Consider the following 16,502-nt stretch of genomic DNA (forward strand, 5'->3'; position numbering starts at 1 on the left):
TCCCTGGGGCCCACAAGGGTAATGCTCTCTCTGTCTGGGACGTAGATCCCAGGCCTCCTGCATCCAGGTAAGCTCTCTCTGTCCTGCCCCCATTAGGCTGGGCTCTGTCTTCTCCTGCTTCGGGAATGATAGAAATGTTCTATTTCTTGATTGTGATAGTGAACAGACTGGGTAGCACATCCTTGTTATTTTCAGGGCAAGCATCACCACTCTCTCCCCTTCAAGACCCCAGTCCTCTTAGAAAACAACCAACCCACCAACCAACCAAAAAGAGATAGACAATTCTGGGCAGCCTTAGGAATCTTACTGAGGCTATGTCTTCTTGTCTTCTTCCCATGCTTAAATCTCAGCTTTTTTTTTTTTTTTTTTTTTTTTTTTGAGACAGAGTCTTGCTTTGTCACCCAGGCTGGAGTGCAGTGGAGTGATCTTGGCTCACTGCAACCTCTGCCTTCCGGGTTCAAGCGATTCTCCTGACTCAGTCTCCTGAGTAGCTGGGACTACAGGCGCGTGCCACCACACCTGGCTAATTTTTGTATTTTTAGTAGAGACGGGGTTTCACCACGTTGGTTAGGCTGGTCTTGAACTCCTGACCTCGTGATCTGCTTGCCTCGGCCTCCCAAAGTGCTGGGATTAAATCTCAGCTTTATTGGGCCTGGCACGATGGCTCACGCCTGTAATCCCAGCACTTTGGGAAGCTGTGGCAGGTGGATCACCTGAGGTCAGGAGTTCAAGACCAGCCTGGCTAACATGGTGAAACCCCGTCTCTACTAAAAATACAAAAATTAGCTGGGCGTGATGGTGCACACCTGTAATCCCAGCTACTGGGGAAGCTGAGGCAGGAGACTCACTTGAACCTGGAAGGCAAAGGTTGCAGTGAGCCAAGATTGTGCCACTGCACTCCAACCTGGACGGCAGAGTAAAACTCTGTCTCAAAACAAACAAACAAAAAAAACAAACTCAGCTTTACCGAAGTATAACTTATCTGCAGTGAAATTCGCCCATCTCATGTTTATAGTATAATGATTTGGGGCAATTGTATAGGGTTTCATAATCGTGTCAACAATCAAGACACAGAACATTTCTATCAATCACCCCCAAAACTTTCCTCTTGCCTCTTTGGAGTCAATCCCCCACCCACCTCTAGGCTGACCTCTGGCCCCAGTCAACCATAAATCTGCTTTCTATCATTATTGTTTTGCCTTTTCCAAAATGTAATATAAATGGAATCATGCAGTATATAATATTTTGTGTACAGTTTATTTCATTTAGCATGATATTTTTGAGATGCATTCAAGTTGTAGCATATATCAATAGTTCTTCCTTTTTATTGCTGAGTAATATTCCATTGGGTGCATATATCACCATTGGCTTAGCTATGGGTTTAATCAGTGGGGATTTGAGATGCTTACATTCTTTTACTATTTATTATTATTATTATTATTATTATTATTTTGAGAGGAGTCTCACTCTGTCGCCAGGCTGGAGTGCAGTGGCACGATCTCGGCTCAGTGCAACCTCCGCCTCCCGGGTTCAAGCGATTCTCCTGCCTCAGCTTCCTGAGTAGCTGGGATTACAGGTGCACGCCACCAAGCCTGGCTATTTTTTGTATTTTTAGTAGAGACGGGGTTTCACCATGTTGGCCAGGATGGTTTCGATCTCTTGACCTTGTGATCCACCCACCTCGGCCTCCCAAAGTGCTGGGATTACAGGCGTGAACCACCGCGCCCAGCTTTTGACTATTATTTTTGAAAGGCTGCTGTGAATATTTGAATACACGTCTTTTTGTGAACGTATGTTCCCATATATCTTGGATAAATACCTAGGAATAGTATTGCTCGGCCATATGTACATTTACCTTTGTAATTCACTGCCAAACCATTTTCCAAAGGGGCTGCACTATCCTGCTGAGGCTGCTTTTTAAATACAGACTGGGGTTGGGGAGGAGGAGGTAGGCAGAGCTGCTTTGCAGCTCTCCTAGAATCAGAAGTTAGACCTGGCATTCATGTGCTTCACAACAAGCTTATGAAGGAGTTAATGAATAAAACCCATTTCACAGATGAGGAAGTAGAGGTTTGGAGAGATGTACTTGCCCGAAGTCACACACCTAACAAATGGAAGAGCTAGGATTTAAACCCTGGAACCTTTGTGTCAGTGCGCAGGGGCTTACCCCCTATCCTCTCCCATCTCTCTCCCCAGTGATCACCGTGGCAACTTGGGAATTCTGCTGCCTTGACACTCTATACATCACATTTACATCTATCCTCAAGGGGACACAACGACCCTGGGAGGTGGCATTCAACCCCTTTTTTTCAGAGGAAGCAGTTAATGATCAGAGAGGTGAAGTGACTTTCCCAAGGCCAACAGCTTGCCTATAGAATTTCTGGGACCTGAATCAGGTTTCCTAGTTCCAAGTGCTTTCTGCTAGAGCATGGTAACCCACAGCTACATTTAAAATTTTTCATTCCTAATTTTCTTTTTCTTCAGCCTTCTCTTTCCTCAGTAAGAGTGCCCCTCCCTTTCCTCCACCTTCCCCTGCCTCAGGCCCAATACATTGAACCTGGTAGGATTAAGTTGAGGCAGGAGTGGGGACTGGGGAGATCCGAGCATAGAGGCCAAGGGAGAAGTAGCAGGAAACAGGCCATTTCCTCGCTCGGGCCTGCTTCTTATCTAGGAGGTGAGAGGCCAGAGGTGGAGGTAAGGGATGAAGCCAACCAGATCCAGAGTGCAGGCTCCTCCTGGTGCTGCCTAGCCTGCCTCCCCCAACTGCAGAGAACAGGATGAAGCCTCTGAAGGTAGGAGGTGCCTCCAGCCCTCCAGCCTGTGCCTTAGCAAAAGCGGGAGGACTCTGGGGGAGAGGGGCGGAAACAGGTGTAGGCTGTGCTACTCAGAAGGGTTGTGGAAGAAGCAGCCTGAGGTCGCATCTATTGCCCCCTCCTCTCTATTGTCCTGGAGCCCTGGAGAGGGAGGCCAGCCATCTTCTCACAGGCCTCCTGCATGTTGGGGGGGTGTATGTGTGCAAAATGCAGGGAAGCCTGAAGATTCCTCCACACACACACACACACACACACACACACACACACACTGAAATGTGAGTGCAGCCCCAGCCTGGAAGAGGGCAGGCTCAGTCAAGAATACAGCGATGTCACCAAGGGCAAGGCGGTAACCCCTCCATAGTGTACAACCTTGTTTGTTTGTTTGTTTTGAGATGGAATCTCACTCTGTCACCCAGGCTGAAGTGTAGTGGTGCAATCTCAGCTCACTGCAACCTGCACCACCCGGGTTCAAGTAATTCTCCTGCCTCAGCCTCCCGAGTAGCTGGGATTACAGGCGCCCACCACCACGCCTGGCTAATTTTTTTGTATTTTTAGTACAGACGGGGTTTCACCATGTTGGCCAGGTTGGTTTCGAACTCCTGACCTCAAGTGATCCGCCCGCCTCGGCCTCCCAAGGTGCTGGGATCACAGGCCTGAGCCACCGCGCCCAGCCCATAGTGTACAACCTTTACAGTTTTCAAAGTGCTTCCTCATCTGTTCCTCATTCGATCTCTGCACCTACACCGTGAGACAGGCACGGCAGGGGTTACTCTCTCCATTTCACAGGCCAAAGGCTAATCTTCTCTACTGGCCCTTTCTGGTTGAATTGCATCTTTCTAGAGGTGGGGCTGGGCTGGGGCTGGACCCTGGAAAAATCTTCAGGAATTACCTCCTTAGGATGAGACCATCCCTGCTCTGCACCTTCCCCACCTCCCAACCCCCAGCTCCTCCCAGCTCCAGCGAAAAGCTTTGGCCTCATCTTGGGACACTTAACCAGGCCTATTATATGCAAGGTATCCCAGGCAGCTGCTGCCCTCCCTCCACCCAACCCCATTTTCCTCTATCCCTCTGCCCTAAGATTCACAGATACCAGGAATCCAGAGTTATTCAGCAGCCCACCAGGGAGCCTCTCTAGCATGCAAATTTACTGAGCGTGCTTTGAAATTCAGCACAAAAGTGAATGTGATTCAAAGGAGTTCATAGTCTGGGGAGGGGAGTTGGCAGAGCAGACGTGTAAGCAAATGATGACATCAGTACAACAAGAAGGGCTGGGTGGGGGAGACTTCTAATTGTGCGGGGGCCCAGGAGCAGCTGCTATTCTGCTGTCTTTCCAGGAGTTTGGCAAATCCAGGAGAGAGGACCAAGTGGAAAGGGCTGGAGGAAAGAAAAAACCCAGTGCATCAAGTTCCCTGGGACTAGGCCAGAGCTTGGGGTGAAGAGCAAAAAGAGGCACACTGGGAGAAGTGGCTAAAGAGTGGGTTGGGTTGGATTCTGGATGGCTTTGTTACTCTTCTAAGAAGTCTAGACTCTTCAATAAAGCATATATATGCATATATAAATGATATATGAATATATGTGTATATGTGTGTGACTATGTAGAAACACACGTACACATATACACTGGTATCAGGTAAAATGCTGTTTTTAGATGCTGGAGAACTAACACATACAAGAGAAAAAAAACAGGTCATAAAGTCATCCAATTTACTTGAACTTCTCATGTATAAGTATTATGCAGTACAAAGAATATTATGCTCATTTTTCTATGTGCCAGGTTGTCTTTTCTTTTTTTAATTTTTTTGACACGGAGTCTCGCTTTGTCACACAGGCTGGAGTGCAGTGGTGCCATCTCAGCTCACTGCAACCTCTCCCTCCCGGGTTCAAGCGATTCTCTTGCCTCAGCTTCCCGAGCAGCTGGGATTACAGACACCTGCCACCACGCCTGGATAATTTTTGTATTTTTAGTAGAGACGAGGTTTCACCATGTCGTCCAGGCTGGTCTCGAACTCCTGACCTCAGGTGATCCGCCTGCGTCGGCCTCCCAAAGTGCTGGGATTACAGGCGTGAGCCACCGCGCCCGGCCCAGATTGTTTGTTTTATTTGATTACACAATGAATTCTCTTCTTGAAGTTTGCCTTTCTTCTCTTTTCCCTGTCCCTTTCTTTTTACTGTATCAATAGTTGTCTGACCCAAACCTCAACAAGTAGAAGGAATTTTGGACTGAAATGTTTCCGTTCACTAAGTCTCAATTGTGTTCTTGGAAAGGTGCTGGCACAGCTGAGGGACACCCCAGCTGTTAGTTGAGTTTGTGAATTGCAGATCCTGCTCCAGAGTCAGTGAAATTTCTTTTTCCCTTATACTATCTCAACTTTACGCAGCCAACCCTGTGTACCCAATAATAGCTCAATTTAGTGGCATCCGCTGAAGTCTTGTGTAGAGAAGTTTTCCCTCTGGATTTCCCCTTTACTGAAGAAAAATGGGGAGACCCAGACAAGGGTCCCGGGACTACGCTTCCCAGCCGCCTCCGCCCGGCGCTCAGTCCAACTTCCCTTACAGGGATGGCCCCTGGCATCTTGGCCCCGCCCATCCCCAGCGCCATATTGCGAACTACAATTCCCAGCTGCCTCCATGCGTCGGACCCTTCAAAATGGGCTTCCCAGCAGCCTCTCGGGCGAAGAGCCCCGCCCTTCGGAGCTGCTCCCCAGGTCGACCCGGCGCACTCTTCCTGCCCCCTGCCCCGTCACGTGATGCAATCCCGCCAACCGGCACGGGGAGGAGGGCAGCGGGCGGTGGCCGGGGGCGGGCAGGCCGTGGGGGGCGGACCCCAGAGGGGGCGGAGCCCGGCCCGGCAGCCGAGCAGCCTGGCAACGGCGGTGGCGCCCGGAGCCCGAGGTGGGTGCGCGCTCACGGCTGGCCTGGCTCGGAGCCGGGCACTGCGGGGACCCGTGGTGAGGGGATCGGGAGGAGGAAGTTGGGACTCCTTGGGCCAGCGGGTCGCGCGGGGCCTTGCCGCACCGTCAGGGTTGGGTGGGGGTTTCGTCCAGGCGCCGTCGCTGTCCCCGCGGGGCAGGGCTGAGGCCAGGGAGCAGCAGGCAGGTACCTCCAGCTTCCTCCCGTTCTCCCCGCCCAAGGTGGCCGGCCGGCGGCGGGCGAAGGTCGGGACGGGGGTAGGGGTTGGCTGGCCGTGGAGCTGGGGGCGGACGTCTCAGCCACTGCCTGGACTTTGCTTCCCCGTCCCGGGGCGGTGAGTGGGCCGGGCGTCCGCCCTGCCTCCCCGGCGACGCTCCGCGGCTGGTCCTCGCCTTGGCCCTCCGCACGGAGCGGGCGTCCGCCGCATCCCCGGTGGGCCCTGCGGAGCGGCCGCAGCCCGGCACTGGCCGCGAAGCCTCGATGGCCGCTCTCGGCCAGTGTTTCTGTGTCATACACGAGAGGTTTATCTGCTTTTGCAACAGTTGAGGGAAGATCTTAGAGGGAACAGTTCCCTGATACGCAGTCGGAAGTATGTACAGGCACGAGCAAGCGCCCGTGGCCGGGTTGCCTCCCTTAACTGTCTTTTGCTGCGCTCAGGAAGTGAAAACTAATTTTAGTATTTGCCTAAGCAAGTAAGAAGTGAATCTGCTGCAAAAATTATATTAGAGCTTTATAGACGCACGCATCGTTTGAGGCGAAGTGGGTTGCGACTGGTTTTGAAACAGATACACCAGATCTTCACAAGAATAAAATTATAGCATTTTAGAATTGACTGGCACCCTGAAGTTTACATTGTTCATTTGTTTCCTGGATGGGGGAACTGAGGCCCAGAGAGGGTAACTAATATGTCCCGGGCTTCAGGGCAACTTAATGGCAAAGCTAATATCACAAGCCAGCTCTTTGGGGGTATCTTGGTGTCTGTCTAGTCTGGATTCTTTTTACCACAGCTCAGTATTATTCCTTGTGAAATAAGCACCTTAGAGTCTTGAGACTGAGCCAGCAATTTTGCTAGACTGCAAACCATTTTGAATTTCCTTCAAAATCGGTTTACCAACCAAATAAGACAATCAGGCCTGTTACTTTGCAGACACGTTTGCCTTCATCCAACATATATATTGGGCACGATCATGTATTCACCAGATTTGATTCTGAATGGCTTTTGGCTGCTTCACAAAATCAAATCTACTTTTCAGAGATTCCACACCATGGGGGAGATTTGAACCAGTGGTGCTGCCTGCAGCACCAGTGTATAGTAGCCTCCCGGGTGCTTGAGGGTGGATAACATTCATGGGGGGCTTGTAGATTCTAGTGTAGTTAGTAAATGATTGGTCTCTTTAACTTAAAGTTCTAACTACATTTATTAAGTTGTCGATGGTTTCATTCATTCATCAAACACAAGAATGCCAACGGTGGGCACTGGGAAGACAGCAAAGAGCCCCACTGCTGAGGTCCCTGCCTTATAGAGTTTATATGTGGGGAGGCACACAATAAAAAAATAAACAATGATATATTTTCTGGCAGAGATGAGCGCTATGAGAAAAAATAGAGCTCTGAAACCTTACAATGACAGTAAAACAGGCTGGCATGATTGAGAATGACTTGGGCATTACTTTGAATTTCTAGTTTTAGATTGCCAGCTGCTGCTCCAGTAAAGGAAATAAATCCAAAAGTAAATCTCTGAATCAAAGAGATTTTTTGGAGTCATCATTTCTCCAATGAGTGTCTTTTAGATGGTAAGCTCATCCCAGCCTCATTTTTAGTCACATTTCCCCCCTCCCCCGACATGCAAACAGTAAGTGATTTCAAATACCTAGAGAGGTATTTTTCAAATCCTTTGCTGTTTTCATAGTTAGATAGCTGACTGTAGCTACAGAAAGCTCTGCTGAGGTCAATATTGGTTGTTGATTTCATGCCAGTGTCTGCTGGACTCTCAGGCTACCTTGCACAAGGGTTTCTCTTCCTGTGCAATGGTTTGTACTGTGAACCTCTTATCTGAAATGATCATCAGTCCTTGTGTGGTTTGTAAAGAAACTAGTTTATTTTGAAATAGCTCAAGAGAAAAGAAGCACTCATTCTTAGGAACAAGAGTGCTCGCTAATAAAATGGCATTAATGAGAGTTGACTGTAAAAGTTCATCTGTTTAATACCTTCTAAGTTCTCTCATATTCTGTATGTTCAATGGCTTCAAAGCAAAATTTTAAACTTTTACAGGTCTGAAAAATAATTAAAGTTACAAAAAATACTTTAATATTTTTTGTTCCAAAATGAGAGGCAGATTAACAAAATGTAGTTACTTAGAAACCACTGAAAACACATGGTTCTTGCTCTTATTGAGGGCTCCAAAATAAAGAGAAAAGTGGAGACTCTTCAACGATTAATAGGTGACATTTTAAAGGGGTAACCAGAGGATTTCAAAGGCTGGAGTTTCTCATTTCTAAAGTTTATTCGATTTTGTAACAGAATAATAGATTGTTTTCATTATTCTTTAGTAATTTTCCTTTCCTGTTTTCGACCTCTTTGAAGTTCTGCTTTCATTATTTTCTAGTTTTCTAGTTCTTTATTTCCTTTTTGGCAGATGTGGGGGATAGGGACCGTCATTTGCCTAGAAGATTTTGACTCTGGATTGGGCAGCCTGCCCCAATTTGAATCCTGGACCTAATATTATCTGTGTGACTTTAGGCAAGGTACTTAACTCTGTGCTTTAGTTTCCTTATCTGTCAAATGAGAATAATAATAGTACCTTTCTCAAAGGGTTGCTGGAGGGACTGAGTGAATAATCTATGCTAAGTGCTTAGAAAAGTGTCTTGCATGTAGTAGACATTAAAGAAAAGCTGTTATTGACTTGAACGATATGGAACTCTTTTGTTTTTAAGAAAAAACATTATTCTAGCTATGTCTTAATAAACTTTTGGAATCCAGTAGCTTGCTTTTCTCGACATTTCTCTGCATTTCCTTGTTGGCACGAGCTTTTGGTTCCAGGCGACGCTGGCAGCAGTGTCCTCAGTTCTTGCAGTGCTATATTCCCTTTACCATTTGGACTTAGAAATTTCTTGAGGCCAAATTTTGTTGCTACAAACAATAATAGAGCAAGAGAGGCCTTCTTCTAGTTTATCTGCCTTGAAAGTGAGAGTGTATCAGGAGACCCAGTAGGAGTTACTGAGTTAGGTCCCGTTGTCATCCTGTAGTTGGGGGAAGATTTTTCATTGGAAATCTTTGCAGTGTATTTTTCCACTGTGAGTACCACGACAGTCTCATCTTTTTCTTTTTAAGAATGTGGAGGCATCTCTTTAGATAATTGGCATTGTGTACTACTAGTGCTTTCTATTTCTACCAGAGGAACTATGGTAAATGAGCCTTTTGTTTGTGTGAGGTGGTAGAAAGCTTCCTGCATTTGGATTCCAGAAGCTGAGTTCAGGTCCCAGTTCTCTTCCTTAACTCTGTGTCACTGGACAAGTCATTTAACCTTGCTGCTAGTGGCTCTTCCATCTGTAAGATAGAGCTAATAAAACCTGCCCTGCCAAGTTTCCAGAGTTCGTCAGAGAATCAAATGTGCCTCAGAGCCCTTTGTAAAGTGTGCAGCATTATTATTATTGCATGAATGTGTTGTATAAGCAGTTGCTATTTGGAGAACTGGTATAAGAGGGCAGTTGTCCTTCCTGTTCTTGGACTGTCTTCCCTGTGGCTGTAGGTGTGGCCTCTCTGCCTCAATCTCCCTCTTCTGTCATCATTAAAATATGCAGGTATTTATATTGCCTCTTTCATAGGGGCCTGATGTCACTGGTATACCATAACAAGTTTTTGTTTTATGTATTCCTAAAATGGTAGTAGTGTATAACCAACAATCACAGGGTGACAGCAAGGCAAGCTCAGCCTCAGGGAGTGTTGCCTGCCTCTCCCAAGTGTCTCAGAATGGAAGACTTTCTCTTTTCCAATCGAGACCTGACCGCAGCTCCTGAGTCCATACTAGACTGGATGCTTGTGCTTCTGGGGTTAGAATAAAAAGCGATCCAGGCTCTGGGGAAGAGATCGTTGATAGCTCCCCAGGTCTGTACCATCCTCCTTGCTGGAACAGGGCGGGCTCCTGAGTGATAGGGCAGGCGCCTGAGCGGCCTTTTCTCGTTAAAGTTGTTTCTCAGTATCTTGAAATGTCTCTATAAGTTGCACTTTGCAATGAATTTCATGTACTTGTATTAGTTTAGTATTGCTGTTCCTTGACTGTTTGTCTTAATAGGTAACTCCTACATATTTCAATATGTTTTTCATTTTCTATGATTGTAATAAAAAGGGCGAGGTTGGAGATATTTTTTCTGATTGTCTGAAACCTAAGATGGTCCTATACACACAGTAGACATTTAGTAAACATTATTTAACTTGAACTAGACAAAGGAGGCCAGCTTAGAATTGTTCACACATGATCATTGTAACCAATTCTGTTGCATGTCTAGAGATCATGCTCCCTGTCTGCCAGATGAAATGGAGCTCATGCTTAACCTTTCTTGCCGTGGTCAAACAGCAAATGAGAAAGTTCTTTGAATCAGTCATTGTCTTGCCACCCTTTTCTTCTCAGCTTCTTGATTTTTGAACTCTTGGCATGAGCAGTTTGAGTACAGATTAGTTTTTGCTTTGCTTGCTAGTATGTTTGGGGTGGGAAGTTGAAGGGGGAATAATTGAAAGTAAAAATAAAAGTTGTTTGTAACTCATTCATCTCTTATCCCCTTGCCTCCAAACCCTGACAGCACACAGCAATGCCCTTTCTTTAGCATGTGATAATTGTTATATTTTGATAGCATGTCCTTGAACTTTTTTGTGAGAAGGAAGCATTGTTTATTTCCCAGAGCCTTTTGCTTGGAATGTAATGGATTGCTACATCAGTTATCCTTTCTCCTTCTTGGGAGATGTAGAGGCAGAGGTGGGTTATAAGGTAGATTCTTAGCATCAGGTGGTGGTGCTTTAAATTCCCTTATATGACTTTTAAATTGCTTTATGGCCCTGAGACAACTTAGGTGGGGATTTAGGAGAATAGGTACTATGCTGGAATCCAGCAGGCCTGGAATTGGCCCAAGCTCTTTTACTGAAATAAGAAATGTACCTGCCTGCACAGCAGTGACACTTGGCCATGACATGAAATATACCTGCGTGTCAGTACTGTTTGTGGATAACAGTAAGAAGGAAAGTTTGCACTTGGTTTCAGTGAGACCCCAGGAGGGCGCTGCGGTTAACACGGGTTATGTGACTAGGAGGATATGAGAAACCCCAGCCAGTATTCCATTTTGAGTTTCCTGGTTCTGAGGTGTTCCTTGCCCATGTCAGTGGTTCTGGATCTGGGAGAGAAAGCACAGGTCCCTACTGCCCTAACAAAGGGAGGACTGACCGTTGGTGCTGGCCCCCACCTCTTTGAATCCCTTGCTTGGAGAGAGAACTGATTTTTTCAAAGTTGAAGCTGAGTCTAACTCTGCTGGACATGTCCTTCCTTCACTATATCAACTCTAATAATCTCCCCAGAGATTCCCATTACGCCTATGACATGAAACAGGTTTTTCTTATTGATGGGGATTGCCCTTGCTCCCCGGGAGCTGGTGAAACAGGCAGAATTTCAAGCCCCATCCTCACCCACTGAGACCCACCACCGACTCCTTAAGCTGAATGTGAATTTTAATGAGGCCCCCAGGTGATTTTGCAGTAAATTAAAGTTCGGAAATAGTCTAATAGTACCAGCTCATATCCTGGCTTCCCAGTCCTTTAAGATAGCGCTAGCCAATAGAGAATGTGTAATTTAAAATTTTCTAGTAGCCACATTGAACAAGTAAAGAGACAGGTGAAATCAATTTTAATATATTTAACACAGCATATGCGAAATATTTCCATGTTTCATCGACATAATAATGACACGTTTTTCCTTTTTTGGTACTAAATTGTCAATCAGGTGTATATTTTACATTATAGCCCATCTCAGTTTGGATTAGCCACAGTTCAAGTGCTCAGGAGCTACAGCTGTGGAGAGATACATTTGGTCTTGATTTGCTGAGGATTTCATCAGATTCACTGTCAATGCTTAAATAGCCGCCTCAGTCATAACTTACATTAATATTAGGTGTAATCTTTGCCAAGTCCTTAGCCCAGTGCTTTTACATCAGGTCTCATATGAATCCTCACAGCATCGCTTTGAGGTAAAAACTGTTAAGATCCCCACTGAGTTTCAGAGAGGTTAGGTCTAAGCTGAAGCGTTTAGGAAGCAGCAATATCAGGATTTGAACCCAGGCAAGTCTGACTTCTGGGTTCGCAGCCTCCGCTGCAACTTCCTGCAGCTCTCATGACTACAGGGTTTTTTCTCGGTTTCAGTTTTTAGTTTTGTAAGCCATATTAAAAAGGCACCATTGGTATATGTATGAAATGCAATCTTCTTTCTTGAGGGGAACTTCAAAGAACTCGAGGAATGCCTCTTTCTTCTCTGGCTTTTCAGAGCGGGTACAGAGTCCCTAAACAGAAGTTTCCTCATAGAGGGAATACCACGGACCAGGGGATTGCCTTTCCTGCTGCTCATTAGAATCACTTGGGGAGTTTTACATACTTGCTGCCCTGGGCATCGCCCACAGATATTCGAACTTAATTGATCTGGGCTGAGACTCTGACATCTGCATTTTTAAAAAGTGGTCCCAGCGTGCAGCACTACCAGGAGCGCTTCTCCAACTTCATTGCCTTATGAATCACCTGGACTTCGAGTTGAAACACAGATTCTGACTCAGTGGTTCCGGGATGGGCCCGGAGAGCTTTTTCTTCTCATTTCCATCAAGCTCCCAGGTGATGCCAACAGTGTTGCTCTGTGGCTCCCACTCAGAGCAGCAAGCCACATCATAATCACCTGAGGGGTTTTTGCAAAACTACAAATTCCTGGCATCATGCCTGGAGTTTCTGATTCAGTAGGTCTGGGGTGGGGCCCAAGATCTTTACTTGAGAAGGCTCTTGCTTTCAATGTTTCACCATAAAGTATTGTGTTTACTCTAGGTTTTGTGTAGGGGCACTTCTAGTGTACATTTTTTTCGGTCATAAGTGGATGTTGAGTTTTATCAAACCCCTTTTCTTCCTTTATGGAGATAGGTTTTTGGTTTGTGTTTTTGTAGAGAGGGCTTCTTACTGTGTTACCCAGGCTGGTCTCAAACTCCTGTCCTCAAGCAATTCTCCTGCCTCAGTCTCCCAAAGTGCTTAGGATTACAGGCGTGAGGGAGAACCTGTGTTTTCCCTCCTTGAACTTGTTAATGTGGTAGGCTATTTTAAGGGATTTTCTAATATAACTTTGTAGCATTAACTAAGTTTGTATTGCTGGGATAAACTCAACAGGGTCATGTTCTTTCTTACTGCTGGGTTTGATTGCTAATACTTTCTTTAGGATTTTTACATCTTATATACATAAGATTTGGTATTAGTTTTCCTGTGCTGTCTTGGTGTAGTTTAGTATCATGCTTATGCTAGCCTTATAAAGTGAGTTGAGGTATTCCCTTTTTCTGTTCTCTGGAAGTTTGTATAAGATTGGAGTTACTGGTTCCTTGAATGTTGCTAGAACTTGCACATAGAGCTGCCTGGGCCTGGAAGATTATAAACTACCAGCAAATGTCTGCCAAATCTATAGCTGTGTCTGTCTTTTCATTCCTGCATCCTACTATTGTTTGTTTGTGCCCTCCTTTTTTCTTTATTAGTCTAACCAGAGGTTTGTCAGTTGTGGTTATGGCACCAACTTGATAATATAATTATGTTCATTTGTTTCCCTTTTAGGGCTTTTCCCCCGCTTTTTTGATTAATTTTTAACGAGTAAAAACTTTATATGATTTTAAAGTCAAATTTATTTCAAGGTATATTCAGAAAAGTCTTGCTTTCACCCCATCTCTGACCAGGTATTCTGTTTCTTTTCCCCCCGTAGATGATCAATCTTATTAGTTTGTTCTTCTAAGTATCTTTTGCAAATTTGAGCAAGCACGTACATGTATTTTCCCCTTTTCTTGCACAAAAACATATTTCATACACTATTCAGCCTCTTGCCCTTTTCACTTAAAGAATATACCAGGAATCATTCTTCATTTTCTCCTCCTTTCTTTAGATTTATTCTGCTGTTTGGATGTTTCAAAACATAGTATTTTCATGATTATTTAGTTGTGATATTTTCTATTATGATTATTTCATTCACCTGCGAGCTGTTTAGAAGTATATTTTTACTTACAAATGTATTTTCTAGGTATTTTCAAAACTGATTTACAACTTAACTGCATTATGGTGAAAGAGTATGATGTGAACACTCGTAGTTCTTTGAAATTTCTCAAGGATAGGCTTATGTGGTATTTTTGTGGCTGGCTTCTTTCACTTAGCATACTGCTTTTTATATTCATTTTTGTGTTGTTACATGTATCAGCAGTTCCTGACTTTCTGTTGCTGAGTAGTATTCCATAGTATGGTTATAATGTAATTTATTCATTCAGTAGTTGATCATTTGAGTTGATTCAGTTTTTGGCCATTTTGAAAAAAAGCTGCCATGAACATTCACATACAAGTCTTTGTGTGGACTCATGCTTTTATTTGCTTTGTGTAAATACTTAGGTGTGGCATTGCTGGGCCATATGTTTAGTGTATGTTTAACTTTACAAGGAACTGTCAAACTGTTTTCCAAAGTGGCCATGCCATTGTGCCATTTTGCATTCCTACTGGCTTTAATTGTCTGCCTTTAAAATGTTAGCCATTTGACTGGGTGTATAATGGTATCTCATTGTATTTTTAACTTACAAATTCCTAGTGACTAGTAATAGTGAGCATGTCTTTATGTGCTTTTGGCCATTAAGTTTATATTCTTTGGTGAAGGATTAGCTGAAATCTTTTGCCCATTTCTTATTAAATTGGATTGTCTGTCTGAAGTTGTGAGGGTTCTTTTTATATTCTGGATACAAGTACTTCATCAGATATGTGATTTGCAAGCATGTTCTCTCAAACTGTGGTTTGTCTTTCATTTTCTTAACTGTGCCTGTGCAAGAGCAAGGAGTTTTGATTTTGATGAAGTCCTATTTACTTTTTCCCCTGTTATGGTTTGAGTTTTTGTGTTTTAAGAAATCTTTACTTAACCTAAGTTCACAAAAATTTTCCCCTGTGTTCCTTCCAGAACTTTTTTAGTCCTGCTCTTATGTTTAGATCTGTTTTGGCAGACAGATCTTTCCAACCCCTGGTGTTTATACCTGTGTGATCCCCTTCCCTTGAGTGTGAGCAGGACCTGTGACTTGCTTCTAGAATATAGACTAGAATATGGAAAAAGTGTAGGGATTCTACAGATATAATTAAGGTCACAACCAGTAGATTTTGAATTAATCAAAAGAGAAGTTATCCTGGGTAGGCCTGAATTAATCAGCACAAAACCCTTAAAAGAAGGTCTGGGTCCTCCCCGAGGTGAGATTCTCTTTGCTGACTTGTTGATGTGAGCAGCCACATTGAGGAAGGCCACATAGAAAGGAACTGCAGGTGGTCTCTAGGAACTTAAAGCTGCTTAGCAAAAAGCCAGGGCCTTCAACCATGCAGCCTAAAGGAAATGAGTTCTACCAACACTCTGAATGAGCTTGGAAGCAGATTTTCCCCAGTTGAGCCTCCAGATGAGAATGCAGCCTGGCCATTACCTTGATTGCAACTTTGTGAGACCCTGAGCAGAGGACCCAGCTAAGCTGTGCCTGGACACCTGACCCACAGAAACTGTGAGATTATAAATATGTGCTGTTTATGGCTGCTAAGTTTGTTATTCAGCAATATAAAACTAGTATGTCTATGTTCCATTTCAAGTTAATTTTGTATATTTTGTGAAGTAAGGGTAAAGATTCATTTATTTTTCCATATGGACATCAAACTGTTCCAGCATCATTTGTGGGAAAAGGCCCACACATTTTGGTAATTTTGTTGAAAATCGATTGACCATTGCTAGGACCTCAAAAAGAAGGGCCTAATTATAGTCTCTGTTCTGTTCCATTGATCTGTATGTCTATCCTTATACCAGTACTGCAGTGTCTTGGATTACTGAGGCATTATAATAAGTCTGGGGATCAGGTAGTGGAAGTACTGCAACTTTTTTTTTTTTTCTTTTCAAGGTTGTTTTGAATATTCTTGGTCGCTTGCCTTTCCATACAAATTTTGGAATCATCTTGTCCAAGCCTGTTGGGATTTTGATAGGGATTTCATTGACTTTGTAGATCAATATTGACATCATGACAATTAGGAGTCTTTGATCCTTGAGCATGCGATATGTATCTATATATCTATATCTATCTATCTATCTATCTATCTATCTATCTATTTTTGTTTTGAGATGGAGTTTCGCTTTTGTTGCCCAGGCCGGAGTGCAATGGTGCAATCTCAGCTCACTGCAACCTCCGCCTCCTGGGTTCAAGCGATTCTCCCGCCTCAACCTCCTAAGTAGCTGGGATTACAGGCACCCACCACCACACCCAGCTAATTTTGTATTTTTAGTAGAGACGGGGTTTCTCCATGTTGGTCAGGCTGGTCTTGAACTCCTGACCTCAGGTAATCTGCCCGCCTCGTCCTCCCAAAGTGCTGGGATTACAGGCATGAGCCACCACGCCTGGCCCAAGCATGCAATATTTCTCCATGTATTTAGGTCTTTAATTTCTCTCAGCAATCTTTTGTAGCTTTCAGTGTGTGATTCTTGGACGTATTTTGTTCAGTGTTTCCCTAAGTATTTCATTT

At 44.5% G+C, this 16,502-nt stretch overlaps 1 protein-coding gene across 3 annotated transcripts in view; it reads left to right on the forward strand.

Annotated features, from left to right (window-relative positions):
• Nucleotides 1–5,601: 5,601 nt before the first annotated feature.
• The window catches only part of MTM1 (myotubularin 1), a 104,765-nt gene continuing 93,864 nt past the window's right edge, over nt 5,602–16,502 (forward strand). For 2 of the 3 annotated variants that reach the window (XM_034949406.3, XM_034949408.3), the window contains exon 1: nt 5,602–5,705. The gene's annotated coding sequence lies outside the window, so the exon portion shown is untranslated. Of the gene's footprint in view, nt 5,706–5,740; nt 5,762–16,502 lie in introns of those variants that run through there. The other variant, XM_034949407.3, reaches the window with a different exon arrangement.

This window comes from Pan paniscus, chromosome X (assembly GCF_029289425.2).
Source record: "Pan paniscus chromosome X, NHGRI_mPanPan1-v2.0_pri, whole genome shotgun sequence".
Taxonomy (NCBI): Eukaryota; Metazoa; Chordata; class Mammalia; order Primates; family Hominidae; genus Pan; species Pan paniscus.